General features: G+C 44.8%; 1 protein-coding gene across 4 annotated transcripts in view; it reads right to left on the bottom strand.

Annotated features, from left to right (window-relative positions):
* PCDH1 (protocadherin 1) overlaps positions 1 to 5714 on the bottom strand; it is a 283416-nt gene extending 277702 nt beyond the window's left edge. For 3 of the 4 annotated variants that reach the window (XM_040344962.1, XM_040344964.1, XM_040344963.1), the window contains exon 1: positions 5318 to 5713. The gene's annotated coding sequence lies outside the window, so the exon portion shown is untranslated. Of the gene's footprint in view, positions 1 to 5317 lie in introns of all 4 variants that reach the window. The other variant, XM_040344960.1, reaches the window with a different exon arrangement.
* Between the last annotated feature and the right edge of the window lie 14277 nt (positions 5715 to 19991).

Raw genomic sequence — 19991 nt, 5'->3', positions numbered from 1 at the left:
AGGCAGAAAAGCACAGCCCAGCCAGGCTGATCGCATCTCATTTCAGGCGAGACGCGAGTAGGAGATTCAGGGATAGGTCGGGGCTGGCAGCTCTTAAGAGTCTGCAGCGGCTGAGCCAGACGTTCATTAAAACCAGGAAGGATGGGGACATAACAACCAGGGAGATTGCAAGCTTTTCTGTACGTACACAACAGAGGTGGGACCTGCACCGCTGACCACCACACCAGCCAACATTCCAATGTCTTTCAAGCCAACCAAGCCCATTTAATGAAGCAGGGTACCATGCAAAGTGCCGTAGTAACCAACAACAACCAGTAACCCATAGCAACCTGTCGGTGCTCAATATACAAGCATCACTGAATGCTATGGGTGACTGCACTTGCCACTTTACGATCGATAGAGCCTTCTTTGCTCCATTTACACGTACCATCAAGAATTACATTACTTTAATATGAACATCTTGTCAGGTCTACCATGATCGTGGCTTTGCTCATGACAAGCGACCTGCCTATTACAACAAAATGGATGGGAGCAAAAATATATAAGGGGAAAACAACTCATGGAGTCCATCCAATTGTGGAACGTATCTTGGCCATTTTCGAGGCAACAGGAAATAGATTTGCTAATTAAGATGAACTTTCTCAGTATCCCACCATCTGTGAACTGGGTAGCAGTCGGAAGGTTTTAATGGAAAACATAAATAAATAGTTAAATAGGAGGGAAAAAAAAAAAGGCACTCCATGTGGCAACAGCAAGGTTATAGAACAGGTGCTACATATTGCACTCATCAGCAATACCTTGGGTTAAAGAGCAAACATTTCCCACATGCTACACAAAAATAAATGCAACGCAAAAAAAAAATGATATATGCGCAAGAATGAACGAGCTGCCTGCCTCTCTCTCAAGCCACCCAAATAATATACCACCATTCTCACTTTAGATGTAGACAAATTAGAGATTAAATAATGTATGCCATTCCACAGACCTCTATAGCTGGTGTAATATTCTATAATGCATTAGGTTAACAAATCCATATTCTTGCATTTAGCCCACCGAATCTACATGGCTTGATCAGTTATAGGCATAACGTTCGTTAACCATTAGAAAAGTGCCTTGATCAATGATTTCATTAAAATGGCTTTAAATTGCAAGACAAGAGCAATAAATTCGACAAGAATTCCACTCCAGCTGCAACACACTTTTTTTGAGATCAGTGCAAGAAAAGCTGTGTCACTATAGCCGATAGACTGGCAGATAGGATCTTTAAAAAAAATTGCTTCGCCATACATGATCTGTCCGCAAATACATCACCTTTATCATCATGGCAGCAATTCTGATGCGTCTTCCCAAGTGCCAAGTCATAAGAACTGTTTATGGCAGTCAGACTGGCTTATTTTAATGGCATTCGCTGATTAAATAAGTCTCTTGGCCAACTTGCCAGTGGGTAATGTAAGGATTGTTTTAAATACTGAGAAGAAGACATAAAACGCCACATATTGTCCAATAAAAAAAGGCAGACGAGGAGATAGGGGACAAAGTTGCACTAGAATTGGCAAAAAACCTTACATAAATATAGAACGAAGATTTTCAATGATTGGAAAAAGGTGGATGTTACAGCAGGTACATATAGAACATATGTTTAGAAGAGGTGAATGCTATGGTAGGTACATATAGAATGTCGGTGGGTTTCCAAATATTGGAATAGGACATGGTACAGCTAGCATATATAGAAAGGTGGTGGGTTTTGATGGTTGGAAAAAAAGGTGAATGCTACACTACACATAGGGCGACTGTGGGTTTCCAGTGATTGGAAAAAGGTGAATGCTATAGCAGGTACATATAGAACGACTGGATTTGCGATTAATGGAAAAGGCAAGGTGCTACAGAAGGCACATATAGAATGATGTTGGGATTAGAAAAAGGTGGATGCCTCGGCAGGTACATATAAAAAGATGTTGGGTTTCGAAGATCAGAAAAGGTGGATACCTCAGCAGGTACATATAAAAAGATGCTGGGTTTCGAAGATCAGAAAAGGTGGATACCTCAGCAGGTACATATAAAAAGATGCTGGGTTTCGAAGATTAGAAATAGGTGGATGCCACAGCAGGTAAGTCTAGAACACCAGTTGGTTTCAGATGATTGGAAAAAAGGTAGATGCTAGAGCAGGTGCATCCAAGGATAAGACTAATGTACTCACTGCAATAACTGGAGTGAGAAGACCCCAGCCTTGCACTGAACTACTCCCTGACTAACCGGCTGGATCAGTGCTCACAAGACACCTGCAGGCATCGCCAGCCTATCTGAGAAGGTGCAGCTGCTTTCCCTACCGGGGGCAGTGCAAAGCCAGGAAACCCGAGCTGAGAAGGCAAAGCTAGGCTAGGCAGGCTTGCAATCTGCTCTGTAGAATATCTCACAACCTACTTCCTCCCACCCACCCTTGGTGCTCTTCACCAGCATACATATGTTATAGTGTTCCTAGCAGAAGCATTTACCTCCATGCACACAGTCTAAATCTCAAGCAATGTAGCAGCACAGGGAAATCACAGTACTGCCTCTGAATACAGCTCAATTACATCCACAGAGCCTGACCACTGCTAGAGACAGCACAGCACTAGATGCCTGTGTCATACCTCTTATGCAAGTCTGTGTGGACATAGCCAGCTACTGCTGGAAGAAAAGGCAATTGACTCCCCTTCTATTAGACCTGCAATGAGTATTATTTAGGAATCTAATAAGATGTGGTCATCTAGGTTACGTCAGGGTCTCCCCTTAATCTCTCCAGATCCCCCCTCCCCATACTCGATCTCCATCACAGCCACTCTTTTAGTACATCATCAAGCATCACTCTATACTACTGTGACCATATTTATTTCTGGGGTACAGATCACACAACCCCTTCTCCACCCTCTGGAGTAACAAGAGGAATATAGGAATGTTCTGATCAGCCTCCCTATGTGCAAGAGGTCCTGCACACAAGCCATGTCCATCACATCTATTTCTTCGTACATCATCACGCATCACTCTACAATACGGTGACATGTCAGTGTGTGATCGTCTATTACTGGGGTGCAGATCACACAGTCCCCCCAACCTCTGGAGTACTGAGGTTCTTATTTATACAACAGAGAATATAGGAATGTTCCGATCAGCATCCCACTGACCATGCAAGGGGTCCTGTTCTGCACACAAGCCATGTCCATCACATCCACTCCTTGATACATCAAGCATTGCTCTACGCTACTGTGACATGTCCGTGTGATCAACTGTATTACTGGGGTACAAATCACACAGCCCCCCCACCCTCTGGAGAGTATAGAGAGAAGCTTCTCTCTATACAGCAATTATAGGGATGTTCTGATCAGCCTCCCTATGACAGTGTATGGGGTCCTGTTCTGCACACAAGCTGTGACTAGAAAGCATCACTCTATACTACTGTGACATGTCAGTGTGATCATCTGTTATAGTGGGGTACAAATCACACAGCCAACCACCCTGTTTAGTACTGAGGCTCCCCTCCGTATACAGCATAGGGAATATAGGAATGTTCTGATCTGCCTTCCTAGGACCAAGCGAGAAGTCCTGCCCTGCACACAACGCATCACATCCACTCCTCTGTACATCATCGAGCATCCACTGTGATCGTTCGTATTACTGGGGTGCAGATCACACAGCCCCCACCCTGAAGTATGGACACTCTCCTCCCTATACAGCATAGAGAATAGGAATGGTTTGATCTGCCTCTTTGGACCATGCAAGGGGTCCTGCTCTGCACACAAGCCATGCCCATCAAACATCTACTGTGACATGTCAGAGTGATCATCTGTATCGTTCGGGTGCAGATCCCTCTGGAGTTCCCTTCTATATACATAAGAAATATAGGAATGATCTGACCATGCATGGGGTCCTGCTCTGCACACAAGCCAGCCCATCATAGCTAGTCCTTAGTACATCATCAGGCATCACTCCACACTACTGTGACATGTCAAGAGAGATCTATATTTTGGGGTGCAGACTCCTCTGGAGTAGAGAGGTTCCCCTCTATATACATAAGATATTTAGGAATAATCTGACCATGCATGGGGTCCTGCTCTGCACACAAGCCAGCCCATCATAGCTAGTCCTTAGTACATCATCAGGCATCACTCCATACTACTGTGACATGTCAGAGTGGTCTATATTTTTGGGGTGCAGATTCCTCTGGAGTAGAGAGGTTCTCTTCTATAAAGAAATCATCCCATAGCTAGTCCTTAGTACATCCTCAAGCATCACTCCATACTACTGTGACATGTCAGAGGGATCATCTGTATTGTTGGGGTGCATATCCCTCTGGAGTGGTTCTCTATATACAGGAGTGATCTGACCATGCATGGGGTCCTGCTCTGTACACAAGCCAGCCCATCATAGCTAGTCCTTAGTACATCATCAGGCATCACTCCACACTACTGTGACATGTCAGGAGAGATTATTTAGATTTTGGGGTGCAGATTCTTTAGAGTAGAGAGGTACTCCTCTTTATACAGAGGGAACATAGGAATGATCTGACCATGCATGGGGTCCTGCTCCGCACACAAGCCAGCCCACCATAGCTAGTCCTTAGTACATCATCACTCTATACTACTGTGACATGTCAGGAGGGATCATCTATATTTTGGGGTACAGATTCCTCTGGAGTACAGAGGTTCTCATATATACACACACACACTCAGAGGAAATATAGGAATGATCTGGCCATGCATGTGGTCCTGCTCTGCACACAAGCCAGCTCATTACATCCAGTCCTTCGTACATCAGGCACCACTCCATACTACTGTAACATGTCTGTAATTTTGGGGTGCAGGTCTGTAACAGTAGTGATTCCCTCCTCTAAAGGCATAGGGAATCTAGGGGTGGGGTGATGTGATGAGCACCCCCTAGGACCAAGCATGGGGTCGTGCTCTGCAGAGTGGAAGTGGGGTTCCCCAGCTCTGGTAAGAAGTGCCTGTTTAATGACATAAGGGGGTGCTAGGACCCCCCACCCCATCCATAGGCAGCAGTGAAGGGTCATTAGATGGACCATTGATGGTTGGTATTCCTCTGTGTCCTGGACGATCAGCAGAAAGCAGCAATCCAAAGCATCCATCCTGGTCCCCCACATGTTGGGGTACAGCGCCCCCCACTTCTCATTCCCCTCTCCATCATGGGGGGTGACGCCCTATGACTTAAAGGGGTTCTCCATGAGGTTCCCCCAGCAGCAGGCAAGTGATGTGTCCGCGAAGTATCCGATGAGGATTTAGAAGGCTCCTCCACACTAGATCTAGTAGTTTTAGGGCTTCCTTACCTGTGTTGTCCCCCTGTCTCCTCCAGCCGCCTCCCCCTTCAGCGCTCCTCGTCGCTCGCCTGGCCGGTCTGAGCTGTCACATCCACAAGTCCCGGAGAAATGGGCGATCGGATGGTAAGAGATGAGCGGCGTGTGTGTGAGTGTGTGTGCCGCCTCCCCTGCGATCGGCTCCCTGCGATCACCTCGTCCTCCAGTAGGCAGCGCTCAGGATAGGGAGTGCTCAGGATGGGGAGCTCCGTCCCGGAGAATGTATGCTTGTGTATGAGCCGGGAGAAGAGCGGAGTCCGCTGTCTGTGTGCGGGGGGAGGAGCCGGCCGGGATCAGCACTCCACCAGCATCTCTTCCCTGGCTCTCTCAATGCAAAGCTGCCAGCTGCTTGTTGCATGCCTTAACTCTGCAAATGGGGGCTCCTCTTCCTCCTCACTGCCTTAACAAACACAGCCAGCCGCCCCTCCTCCTCCTCCTCCTCCTCTACTTGTTTGATCCAAGAGAGGGGGGGGGGGGGGGAGCACTCAAAGGGAAAAAAATCATTTCATTGCAATATTTCTGGGTGTTACAATCACAGGCTCATTCTGCTAGACTGTGATCTGATGGAGGAGGACAAGCCCCATCCAAGTCAGGAGATGCTGAGAAAGAAACAGACATCGGATCGATCGTGTATGGAGTTTGCATGGTCGCCCTGCATTCGTATAGATCCAAAGACCTGCTGGTAAGTTTATTGTCTCCTGTCTATTGCTGGCCACGCATGCTTCCATCCTATTACCCCAATCAAACACGTATGAATCTGCAAGCAATCGAAAAGTCCCATCTTCCCTTCCAGTCGCTTTAGATCAGTGAATCTTAAGGCCTGTACACACACAAAGAAAAATTTAGTCAGACGAACGACCTGCCGATTTTAGAATCGTTAGTAAGGTGCGTTGGACAGCCGATTCCATTTTTTCGTCAGACAAAAGCTGGATGTGAAGACTATAAAATTGTCGTAGGTGAACTTACCATCTGATTTTCGCTTCATTAGTACGGTTTTCGTATGGAAAAAATCGTAAGAGCAAGACTACGCATGCCCAATAACGAAATAACACATATAAAACTATTCAACACCTGACGTCACTTCTGAAGTTTAATTCTGTCATACGAGAATTTTCATATGGTGAGTAACCTGTTCACTTTCGTCATGAGACTAGCATGCAAGAAAAAACAGACGTTCGGTAATCCGAAAATCTGATAGTGTCTACAAGGCTTAAATCGATTGGCCAAGGTGGAAAATTATTACTCGTTTTTCTTTGATTGGCAGTAGGCAGGGTTAGTACACAAAGCTGTCCCACCAGGAAGCTGTCAAAGCAGACAGCCAATCATAAGCGGCTCAGGCATTCCCTGTTTTGCAGCCTCACAGATACACGCCCTTTGTATATGTGCAAATGCATGGGAATGCTTGCTGGCAGTCCACTTTGACAGCTTCCATGTGGGTAGAGATGGGCTCGGGCGTGTTCAAAATCTCATGTGCCCGATCCCGCCGGGAAGCTGACACTGCACACGGCTAATCACAGGATGTGAGACATTTCTTGGTCCGCAGCTACACAGATCGGGAAATGTCTCACTGCCTGTGATTAGTCGTGTGCAGTGTCGGCTTCCTGGCGGGATCGGGCACGTGGGATTTCGAACACGCCCGAGCCCATCTCCACTGTGTGATAGCTCAGATGGATCGAAATTTGGCAGGTTCAGCAAGATCTGACCAAGATTCAATTCATTTATGGGGATTTTTGAAAAACAAGTAGTGATGGGCTTGGGCGTGTTAAGGTCGAGCCCGCCCGGAAGCTGACACTGCACACCACCAATCATAGGCAGCATCGGTGTGTGCAGCTGCCAGTCGGGAAATGCCTCACTGCCTGTGATTAGCGATTTGCAGTAACGGCTTCCTGGCTTGATCCGAAGATGCCCGAGCCCATCACTGAATGCAATTACTGCCCGTGGCTACAGCCTCTAGCAGTAATCATTATGTTCTGTCAGCCAGGAAGGCTGCCTCTGCCCCCCTTGCTGTCAGAACACAGTAGCACTGTGGCAGGCATTCCCCCATAAACCTTGACCGTGTTGATGGGGGAATCAAGCGATTTTGTTTCCTTCCTCACCAAAATCAAATCATCTATGGGCTGCTTTAGACAACAGACATACCTCCCAACTGTCCCTGATTTAGAGGGACTGTCCCTGATTTGGAACAAAGTCCCTCTTTCCTCCTCATTTGTCCCTCATTTTGGTCTGATCTATATAGTTGTATAAAAAATGCACTACTTATCTATCAAAAAGTGTTTTACAGTGCTAAACCTTTCATCTAATTTCTAAATTGGTGCATTTCTAAATTACAAAAACCAATATAAAGGAATAATAGAGGCAATAAAGCACTTGTGGGTTTAACCAACCATTTTATTTGTACAATGCTCCTTTAAGGGGGCGTGGCAGGGTGTGTGTCCTATGCCTACATTTTCTAATAGATGTCCCTCATTGCCTTCTTTAGAACGTTGGGAGTAAGGATGAGCTCCGGCGTGTTCGCTTAGAACACGTGCAGAGCCCGCCAGGAAGTCGGCACCCGCGCTGCGCTAATCACAGCCAGGCAGACATTGTCCGATGCTCGGCTGCAGAGATCGGGAAATGTCTGCCTGGCTGTGATTAGCGCAGCGTGGGTGCCGACTTCCTGGCGGGCTCTGCACGTGTTCTATGCAAACACGCCGGAGCTCATCCTTAGTTGGGAGGTATGCAAGAGATAATTCACCAAGAAGCGGATGGCCAATCATAGGCAGCAGAAACATTCACAGTGGCACATGTACACGCCATTTGTTTAATATGAGACTGCAGGACTGACATTGCCTCCACTGCCAATGGTTGGATGTCAGCTTTGACAGCTCCCTGGAGGGATAGCTAAAGCTGGCCAAAGATGGTTCGAATCTCAGACAGTTCAGCAGACACCAACCAAGATTCAAACCATGTATGGGCAGGCTGACAGTACCCAAGTTAATTGATCGATCAACCTGGGTACAACCAGCCTGTTGAATTTTGCATGTGATTATTGCTAGCAACTATTATAGCCACTAGCAGTAATCACTGTGTTCCCCCAGTGGGTACAGTTTCCCCTGCCCAAAGAACACAATGGCTCTGCAGGAGGGATTCCCCCATCAACACTGTTGATTGTGGAATCACGCAATTTTAGGTGGCAGGAAAGAAATCTATGGCTGGCTGTAGGTGGGTTCGGACACGAGCCTGAGCTCATCCCTAATCAGCAGCACTGAGATATTTTGTTTGTGAATAGGATTGTACTTCCATGGACCAGACTTTGAGATAACATGGTGGAAACAAAGATGCGATATATCAAATGTTAACTGTCACTCAAAATGTGCTTCTGTGTGTGGAATGGGTTTTTGACTATAAATCGATTATTCCTCTCATAAGAGATCAATCAGAAAAGCAGATTGATCATTTATAGAAGCACGCTTGGCAACCATTCAGGCCGGGTTCACACTAGAGCACGGAGCGGCTTACAGCAGGGGGTCTGGAGCGTCTCCATTCACTGGTTCAGATTTGATTTCAGCCCAAATTTTGGGCAGAATTTCGGACCTGTAACGGACCAAAAGACGCACATGACTCCTGTGCAATTGGAACTGCAGCCGCCGCTCCATAGATGTGTGAACCGGCTCCATAGACAGCTGGTCACACTCTCCTGGTATGCGAATTGGATGTGGAGAAACCCGCATCCAATTTGAAATAGTGTGAATCCAGCCTAAGCTGGCCATTAGTGATAAGTTTGTGAGTGTTCAAATCCTGGTCCAAACCCACCTGTGCGAGCCCACCAGGAACCTGCCCACCGTACCAGATCAATCCTCTGCAACTGAGGCATTTCCCGCCTCACATAGAATTTATTTTTTTATAGATAAAAAAGAAGAATTTTATATAATTTTTTCTTTTGAAATGTCCCCATTAACCATTAGAATATTTCTGAAATTACCATCAAATTTCTAATCTATGGCAGGCCCACATTGGGCATGGGTTATCAAATTCTGCACACTGGATCAATGCTGAGCTGAGCAATTTGGGAGGGTTGAGGGGAAACACCTGGCAACCTACATCGTAAAAAAAATGTCCATAGAAGATTCTATGGAAAAGGCTTTCCACCTTTTCTGACATGGTAAACTCACCACTCCAAAGATGCTGCTAGCAGGAACAGGCTTTCACACTGGAGAAACAGCAGCCGCTGTTTAGGGTCGGTTTGTAGGTGCTATTTTTAGCGCAATAGTGCCTGCAAACTGCTCCATTGTGAAAGGGGTCTTAAGGTAAGGTGACCAGATTTTTTAAATGAAATCCGGGGACATATTTTTTCTTTACTACCGTGTTTCCCTGGAAATAAGACCTACCCTGAAAATAAGACCTAGCGTTATTTTCCAGGGCTGCAATATAAGCCCTACCCCGAAAATAAGCCCTAGTTTAAAATGTTTGTAACATCCTATAATCCACTCTATTACAGTATTATATAATGTACAATGTGTGTGTTTCTGTAATATAATTGCGGGGAAGAGAGCTCCGGCGGGTCACAGAAGCGCCGCTAAAACGAAGGTATTTGGCACAATTATATTACAGAAACACACACATTGTACATTATATACTACTGTAATAGAGTGGATTATAGGATTTTACAAGCATTTTAACTCAGTTCACACTGGGAATTCCTGACAGGCAGGGAGAGAGAGGGGGAGAGAAGACAGCACATTACATGGTAAGACCTACCCCGAAAATAAGCCCTACTGTGTCTTTTGTTGCCAAAATTAATATAAGACCCGGGCTTATTTTCGGGGAAACACAGTAGTAATGACAACAATCAGCGACTCTCTGCAAGTCGCCGCGCGCCGCACAGCCTCTCAAGTCTTAGGCTGCATTCACACCTGAGCGACAAAACGCCCGACGCCGGACGCTTCTGCCGCTAGAGGGGAGAATTCCCATTGCTGTCTATGGAGATGGTTCACATCTCATAGACGCCGAACGCCTGTCGCCTGAAAAAAAGTCCCGGACCCTTTTTTTCAGGCGACATTGGCGTTTGCCCATTGACAGCAATGGGAAGACTTTGAAAAAAAAAAAAAAAATTGAAAGTTTCACACTCGCGGCAAAATACGCCGCTACCGCCGAACGCGGCTGTCGCTCAGGTGTGAATGGAGTCTTACTCTTCGGGCCCCGGCTACTACTGGATGGGGAGAGGAGGAAGATCACTCCGCCAGGGAAGGCAAGGAGATAGGCAGGTGGCTGGCCAGGATTTGAGCCAAGGCAGAAGAACATGAATGGGCATGCGCCCGAAACTGAAGAAATATTCCCTCCGCTTCGACCAGCACATGATCATCAGAAAGGGGCACAGATAATGGGAAAAATACAACCCCCCTATGCTAGTAGGCACGGCGGAGCGGGGGGGGGGTGTAATTCTAATTTTTTTTATTTTAAATCTGCACTGACTGTTTTTGAAATTGCCCCTCCCCCTATTAAATCCAATCTGGGGACAAAACCAGGGACAGACTTGGTCCGGGGACAGCATCCTCACTCAGGGGACTGTCCCCTGAAACTGGGGATGTCTGGTCACCCTATCTTAAGGTAAGTATGTGCTGACAGGGTCACTTTAAATGGAGACCCTAGTGCCTGACCATTCATTTCAACAACAATCTTCCCATAAGTTTATCTTGTGTATACATACAAAAGCCCTTAGACAGCTGCTGGATACCACCATCTTGGATGGTAACGCTATAGTATTCAGTTTTTCTTCTCTCCTGGCAATTATATAAAATGTTGTGTAGGTAGGTGGGGAAGGAAGGGGGGGGGGGTGGAGGAGCTGGGCCAGCACATAGAGTATTTAGAGGAGAGCATTATGGAGTGCTTTGGAATTTGGAACTGACTCTTCCTGGAGGGGATAAAAACTCTTCAAAAAGTAAATACAAAAATGCTGCAATCTTTGATTTTTCTGTGCTTGACAATTGCACTGCAAGACAAAGAGCACTTGTCATATGTGCTGACCAAAAGCAGCCCACCCTCCCCCTGAACATACACCTACTTACCTGGATGCAACAACTGCGCCCTTGGTTACATCCAGTGCTGCAAGTTTCACAGTCCTTTCACAGTCCTGAAAGGTAAAAGGGGCAAGCCCGTTTTCCAGGTCCCCCCTGCACATGTTTCTGTGAGGGGAAAAACAATATTGAAAGGTCAAGTGATCTTTTTGCAGGCTCTCGAAGGGTCAGGTGACCTTTTAGAAAGTTCTAGGTGGATCTCATGTTCCAATATGCCTCCCTCAGAATCATATCTCCAAACTGTCCCTGATTTCAAGGGACTGTCCCTGATTTGGAACAAAGTCCCCAATTCCTCCTCATTTGTCCCTCATTTTGGTCTATATAGTTGTATAAAAAAAAGCACTATTTATCTGTCAAAAAGTGTTTCCTGGTGCTAAACTTTTCATCCAAGTTCTAATTTGCTGCATTTGTAAATGTCGAACGCCAGTATAAAGGAATAGTAGCGGTGAAAAAAAAAACACTTGTGGGTATAACTAATCATTTATTTTATTTTATATTTTTTATCATTTTTATATTTTGTTATACCGCCTGAAAAAAATCTCCTGCAAGCAGCATCTTTGAAGCGGTGAGAGGAGCGGTATGTATACCGCTCCTTCCCATTTAAAACAATGGTGCCGGCGTTTTTGAGTGTTTTTCAGGATTTTGCATTTTTTCCCACCAAAAAACGACACTTTGAACGCAAATTTCGGGCCTTCAGGAAAAAGCCAATAAACTCCAAAGCTCATTAACACTAAAAAACGCCCATGTGTGCATGGGCACATAGGCTAATATAGATTTCAGTTTATGGGCTTTAAAAAAAAAAAAGCCAAAACGCCAATAAACTACAATTTATCAGCTTCAGTGTGCATGGAGCCTAAGCAGCCGAGGCATTTACCAAGGGGAATGAAAGGGAAAAGGGGGATACCTGGTTTAAGACACCCCTGCTCCTCATGGGATTATAGCAGTGGCAGTTTTAAGCCCCCTGTCCCTGTGGCGTGTGAGGAGACTTCTAGAAGGTTTTTAAGGCTCAGCTGGCTAAGAAAACATCTCATGTGGACCTCCCGACCGACTTACCTTTTGTTGTGGCCCTCTTATGTGGTTGTGTCACCTTTTGGATTCAAAGGGGGGGCAGTTATCAAATCAGATCTGGTATGAATATGGCTTGAGTCGTGATGACTGAACTGGTTTAAAAGGTTACTTCACCTGCCTATTCAGATTTGTTTCTGTAAATAAAAACAAACTGCAGCTTTGACCAAAGTTAGATAATGCCCTGGCTATAGGTTAGCCCATTTACATACCATATGAAGCCTGACTGGAATACTCCCAGGATGTTGCAAGTGAGTGAGGCCTTTTTTAATCATGTAACCACTCACAGTTAAAGCGGTGGTTCACCCTAAAAAACAAGTTTCTATCATGAAATCCAGCATACTTTTTTTTTTTTGCACAAAATGTCACAAAATGTCACTGAGCCACAGTAAACACAGGAATGCATAGGTTGTAGATAAGAGAACTTGTGTATAGGAAAATGAATAGTAGAGATTGATAAGCACAATTTTTTTTTTTTTTTTTTTCTCACTAAACATGGAGGGCCGAGGGAGGACGGGGGGTGGAGAGAGAACAGAGGGGAGGGGCAATGCCAGGGGGATAGGCGGTTCCCAGTTTGATATAGGCTGGATATGAGTTGGGTGCATGGTAATAAAGATAATAAGAAAGGGGGGAAGTGACCAGGGGGAGGGGTAGGGGAGTGAAGATAGTGAAGATAGCTGGGCCGTAGCGGTAGATAGGACGGCAGGAGGAGGGTGGTTTTCATTTTTTTTGTTTTTCTTCCCCATTGCTGTTTAGGTGTACAGGGTTTTTTTTTGGTTTTTTTTTTTCTCCCTCCCTTTCCTCGCTTTCCCTGAAATGAGCCCCCGCCTCACCTTACCAGTATGAATAAGTTGTAGCGGTCAGTTTTTTTTTTTTTTTTTTTTTTTTTATTTTTTCTTTTTTTTTTTTTTTGAGGTCAAGGAGGTAAGGAATAGAGGGGGGAGCCCCCCGAGGAAGAGGGCATAGGACCTTTGGAGGGTAGTAGTACTAAATAAATAAATAAATACATAAAGATAATTTGGGGTTAAATGGACCGGAAAGTGTGAACGATTGAGTAAGAAAGTAATGAAGTAAGAGATATGGTAAAAGAAGAATAAATGGTGAGGGAGACGGGGGGGGGGGAGGGAAAGGAAAGGGGAGAATGGAATGGGGAAGAAAAAGAAAAATGGGATAGAAAAACAGGATGAAGAGGGTCGGGGGGGGGGGGCGTAGGGGAGCTGGGTGGGAGCCACTTGACCATTCCGGCAAATCCCCCTATAGTAGTATACACCCACGGTGATTGCTGGAGAAGGATCCAGCCTTGGGTGGTTTTTCCCTTAGGGGCATAGAAAAGGGGGTGGAGGTAGGTACAGAGGTACCAGGGTAGTTTTTTCCCCCCTTTTTTTTTTTTTTTTTTTTTTTTTTTGTTTTCTTTCTGGGGCTAAATTTTATTCCCCCCTTTTTTTTTTTTTTTTTTTTTTTTTTGTTTTTTTTTTTTTTTTTTTCTCTCTCCCTCTTCCTCTCTCTCCTTTCCTCGCGGTCTCCCTCTCTTCCCTCCCTGGCCTCTATTCGGTCTCCTTAAGTAATATTGAGATGGGGACAATAAAGGTAACCTCCCTAAATGCGAAGGGACTTAATATTCCAGAAAAACGGAAAATTATGTTAAAGGACCTAAGTAGATGGGGGACAGACGTTGCTTTTGTACAGGAAACCCATTTTAGGGGAGGGAGCCTGCCATTCTTACAGAACAGATTTTTCCCATGCGTATATCATGCGATGAATCAAGAGGCGAAGTCTAAGGGAGTATCAGTTTTGATCTCAAATCGAATAGCGTGGACGCTACAAGAAAAACGTTTAGACCCTAATGGCAGGTTCCTTTTCCTAAAGGGGAGTATAGGAGGGGTCAAGGTAACCCTGGCTACGCTGTACGCACCAAATATTAAACAAGACGTATTCATTAAGAAAGTGCTCACAGATCTGGTAGAATTTTCAGAGGGGAAATTAATTTTGGGAGGAGACTTCAATATTACGTTAGAGCCAAAAATGGACGCATCCTCCGGGGTCTCGTCGATTCCAGGCAGAGTCAGAAGGGGGATAATGAAGAAACTATGCGAGGTACAATTAGTGGATGTGTGGAGGACTTTTCATGCAGATGAAAAGGACTATACTTTTTTTTCGGTTCCACATCAGGTATATACACGCATAGACATGTTTATTGTCCCCCATTATCTGATTACTTCAGTTTCTGAAATCACAATTGGAAATATAACTTGGTCTGATCACGCCCCGATTAGTATGAATCTCTCCCTATCTAATATGGTATTTGCTCAAGATAGAAGATGGAGGCTGAATGAGAGCTTGCTGCAAAATCCAGAAGTTAAGGAGGATGTAACTAGGGAGATTGCGGCATACTTCCAGGTCAATGATATACCAGGCAGTGACCCCGGAATAGTGTGGGAAGCACATAAAACTGTGATCAGGGGGATCCTGATAAAACATGGGTCCTACCTGAAGAAAAAACGCGAGAAACAGATTAAGGAGATACTGGAAGAAATTCAGAGATTAGAAACTCAACATAAGGAAAAACTATCAGCGGAAGTAGGGAGGGAATTGGGACAATTGAGGAGGCAGATATCAGAGATTATGCGATTTAAAGCTAAAGCAAGTATACAGAGAGGGAGGAAGGCGAAATATGAGATGGGGGATAAATGCAGTAAGTTGTTGGCAGGGAAATTGAAAGAGAAGAGCAGAACAATTTATGTCCCTCAAATTAAAGGGAAAGAGGGGAAACTGTTAAAAAAACCAAGAGAAATAGCGCAGACGTTTGAGGAATATTATTCAGCCCTATATAACCTGTCATCAGAAGGGGACACACAGTCGGGGATAGAAGAATATCTGCAGGGAGCAGGTATGCCTAGATTACCTTCATTGGCCCGAAAGAAATTAGAGTTACCTATATCTGCGCAAGAAGTAGGAGAAATCTTAAAAAAAGTTAAGTTAGGGAAATCCCCAGGCCCGGATGGATTCTCTGTGAGTTATTACAGAGAATTCTCCGGGCTATTGAATGGACAGATGGCAAAGTTTTTTAATGCATTGGGGGGTACGGCGGTATTCCCTCCGGAAGCCCTTCTGGCACATATCACCGTGATCCCAAAAGAGGGGAAGGACCCGGCGGACTGCGGTAGTTACAGACCTATTTCATTGTTAAACGTAGACTTAAAGTTTTTTTCAAAAATAATAGCATCTAGGCTTCAACCATGGATAGCGCAACTGGTAGATATGGATCAGGTGGGATTTGTGCCGGGGAGGGAGGCCAAAGACAATACGATCAAAATCCTTAACCTGGTACATTATGTAGGAGAAAAGAAAATTCCATGTGTATTTTTGAATACAGATGCAGAAAAAGCTTTTGACCGGGTGAGTTGGCGGTTTTTGGAAGAAGTACTGAGACAGGTGGGTTTGGGAAATTGTATGATCAGATGGATTATGAGTGTATATACAAACCCACGGGCCTCAGTAAGGGTTAATGGAGTACTTTCATCTCCCTTTAAAATTAAAAATGGTACAAGACAGGGATGTCCACTGTCCCCCCTGTTGTTCGTACTTACAGTAGAGCCTTTACTAAACAGAATTCGACAAAATGTAGATATTCAGGGAATACAGACGGGAAAACAGGTACATAAAATCGCAGCATATGCGGATGACCTACTTTTTTCAGTAACTAACCCCCATATATCACTCCCTAACCTCCTACGAGAAATCGAGCAGTATGGGAAAGTCTCAAATATGAAGATTAACAATACCAAATCAGAAGCGATGATGGTAGAGAGTCGGGGAGGGATAGGAGATACAATAAAACAGAACTTTAGGTTTAAATGGGTGTCAGTGCTAAAATACTTAGGTACATATATAACATCAAACATCAAGAACATCTTTGCTCTGAATTTCTCTCCACTATATAATGCAATGAAATTACTGTTAGATAAATGGGGACAAGGAATGCATTCATGGTTTGGGAGAGGAAGCATAGTAAAGATGTGTATTCTACCAAAAATGCTGTATATGATCCAGGCCTTGCCAATTTCTATACCGATAACTTTCTTAAGACAGGTAAATACTTTGTTTATGAGTTTTATATGGGCAGGGAAAAAACCTAGAATTAAAAGGGAACTATTGAGAATGCCTAAAAAGGTGGGAGGGATGGCAATCCCAAATATAATAAATTACTACAGAGCATCTCACCTGACCAGATTGATAGACTGGTGTAGACATGGAGAGTCCAAAAGATGGGTAAATATAGAGCAAGATGTAAGCCCGATCCCGTTATCTAGAGCAGCGTGGTGCTATTCGGCACTCCCCAGATATCTAAAGAGACATCCTATAATAGGTCCAACATTGCAAATCTCAGCTAAAATATGTGGAGATAAGAAATACACACCAGGCAAATCACCATTGATACCAGTAATAGGAAACCCTAATTTTACTCCAGGGTTGGAGCAGGCTATAGGTGAAAAGTTCAGAAGAAAGGGCCTTAGTCAGGTGTTAGACTTTACAAAATCAAGTGAGTGGCCCTCAATTAGAGACTTAACAGAAATAGGAGGTGCATATGAACTTGCACTGTGGCAGGCATTGCAGGTAAGCCATTTCCTAAGATCTTTGGGACGGATAGGGGAATTCCAAAGACAATTGACATTACTGGAGAGATGTTGTAGTGAAGTGGAACCAATATCTGGAGTGTTGTCGAAAATGTATGGGTTTTTGAACGCACCTCCAGAGGATTTTGTGATGCCAAGTATTCGGAAATGGGAGAGGGATCTGGGGAGAATTTTCACCCCAACCCAATATAAACAGATAATTTTTATGGCAGTAAATTCCTCGGTGTGTTCAAAGACGCAAGAAGCGAACTATAAGCTCTTAACACAATGGTACTACACTCCAGAAAGGTTAAACCAATTTGACAAGCAGGCAGACGGAAATTGTTGGAGATGTGGTAGAGAACAGGGTACACTTTTACATATTTTTTGGTCCTGTAATAAAATGAGGCATTATTGGGAGGAGGTACAAAGAATAAGTCAAAAATTTATTGAAGATTTGATACCAGATGATCCCGCTTTCTTTCTACTTCATAGTTCACAAATATCTTGGAAAAAGTATAGAAAATCAGTGGTGTGCCACATGATAAATGCAGCAAGGGCAGAAGTCACGTTGAGGTGGAGAGATACAAGGACACCCTGTATTTCAGGGTGGCTCAATAGGATCCAAGAGGTAGGAGCAATGGAAGATTTGGTGCTTTCAGCGCAGAATAGGAGGACACAGTACATCGATACTTGGTCAGGATGGAATATGTTCACGAGATCTGAAGAAGGAAGGAGACTTATGGAGGGGAATGGAGAGGACGTATAGAGGACGGGAGAGAGGAAGGGAGGGGGCTTTCTTTCTTGGTTTTTTTTTTTTTTTTTTGGGAGGGGAGGGTGGGGGGCGGGGAAATAGGGAGTAATAGGAATGAATACTGTATAGATAAAGATATTGAGTAGGACAGCTTATGTGAATTATGTATTTGAAAATGTAATAATACTGAAAGAAGTAATGTAAGAAAATTGTATGGTATACGCTGGAGAAAATAAAAGATAAGTAAAAAAAAGAAATCCAGCATACTAGCGTGAGCTACAGTATGCCTTTATGTATTTTTTTTGCGCCGTACTCATAGTTTAATCCCGTAGTTAAATTTCAGACTCCCCGCGGGGAATGGGCGTTCCTATGCAGAGGGAAACATGATTGACGGCCGGCTATGGCGCGTCACGCTTCCCGAAAATAGCCGGAGTAGGACTCGGCTCTTCACGGCGCTATACGGCGCCTGCGCACAGACTAGGAGCTGACTGCGCAGGCGCCGTGAAGAGCCAAGTCCTATTTCGGCTATTTTCGGGAAGCATGACGCGCCATAGCCGGCCATCAATCATGTTCCCCTCTGCATAGGAACGCCTACTCCTCGCGGGGAGTCTGAAACCTAACTACGGGATTAAACTGTGAGTACGGCGCAAAAAAATAAAATAAAGGCATACTGTAGCTCACGCTAGTATGCTGGATGGCATGGTAGAATTTTTTTTTTTAGGGTGAACCCCCGCTTTAAATAAATGAATTCAATAACTTATTTACTCAAAACAACATTACACTAAGCAACCCAGCCACTACAACTCAGGTTGACATAAAAGTAGAACCATTTTTTATTTAAGCGGAGTTCCACCCATGGCGTGTATCTAGCTTTCCCTGACACCCGACGCCGCACAGTCTCCTGGGAGCTAAGTGTCATGCTTCCCAAGAGTCAGTGCGGGAGTCTAAACCTGCGTAATCAGTGCGGGAGTTGTCTAATCGTCGTGGCACCCCGGAAGTTTATGGCGCTGCTCAAAGTAAACACTGAGCATGCGTGCGAACGAGCGGTGAATGCTGGGAGATAACCATTTACAACATCCAGGAAATTAGTGCTTATGGGCTTCACATGCCCACAAGCAAAATCGAAACTGCCTTAATGAAATTTTAAAAGTTAATCTTGCTTACGAAAATGGACAGGGGATGTTTTAGAACACCAAAACAGTGAGTACTCATCTGCAATGAGGAAAAGATTTGAATGACAAAAAAAAAAAACGAATGGTCGCGGGACCTCCGCTTTAACTACCCCTTTTTATATGTTGAAAAAAGGGACCAAACCACATAATATTCTAGGCCGCGACAAGGGGGGAGCTAACGGGCAAAGGTCTTGAGGACTGGCAGAGTGGGCTTGTTGAAGCTGCCATAAATAGGGGTTTTCCCCTTCTAGAAAATTCCAGGAGGTCATGTGACATAAACTTCTGGAATGTTCCCAACGGTCAGCTGACCTTCTGGAACATTCCCAGCGATCAGCTGACCTTCTACGGGTCACCTGACCTTACCTCATAAAACACCACTAGTTACCCCTTAACTGAATCCTAGCCCCACCCACCTACCTAACTGACCAGTTAGCTAAAGGGGGGCCTCACAACTCCCTTGCTGTCACATTCCCATGAGCTCGGGGTCTTAAAACAGTCCCCTTAACTTTCAAGTAATACTAAAGCTTCTTTTTTTTTCTAAAAAACAAACATGTCACACTCACCTGCTCTGTGCAATGGATTTGCACACAGCAAACCAGATCCTCTTCTTTTCGGGTCCCTCGCCGACACTCCTGGCAACTCCCCCTCGAGCACTGCCCCTAGAGAAGGCTTCTTGCCCTGAGGGCATCCATAAGACACATAAAGCCGTGGCTCGGCCCTGCCCCCTGCTGTCTTCTCATTGGCAGACTGGCTGTGGTTGACAGCAGTGGGAGCCACTGTGCTTTCTCAGCCAATGAGGAAGGAGAGTCCCCGTCCTGTCAAGGTTATTGTTAATAATGCTTGATCAAATGGGGCTCAGGTAAGGAGTGGGAGTGCCACTGCACACAGAAGGTTTAGAATGTATGAAGGTAAAAAACCTTTGGCCTTTAGAACTACTTTAAATTGATGGGTTTACTTATGCTTTAAGTGATTTTACAAATTCGAAATATG

This window comes from Rana temporaria, chromosome 3 (genome assembly GCF_905171775.1).
Source record: "Rana temporaria chromosome 3, aRanTem1.1, whole genome shotgun sequence".
Classification (NCBI taxonomy): Eukaryota; Metazoa; Chordata; class Amphibia; order Anura; family Ranidae; genus Rana; species Rana temporaria.
The sequence above is the reverse complement of the archived record's forward strand: the minus strand, read 5'-3'. Positions and strand labels throughout refer to the sequence as shown.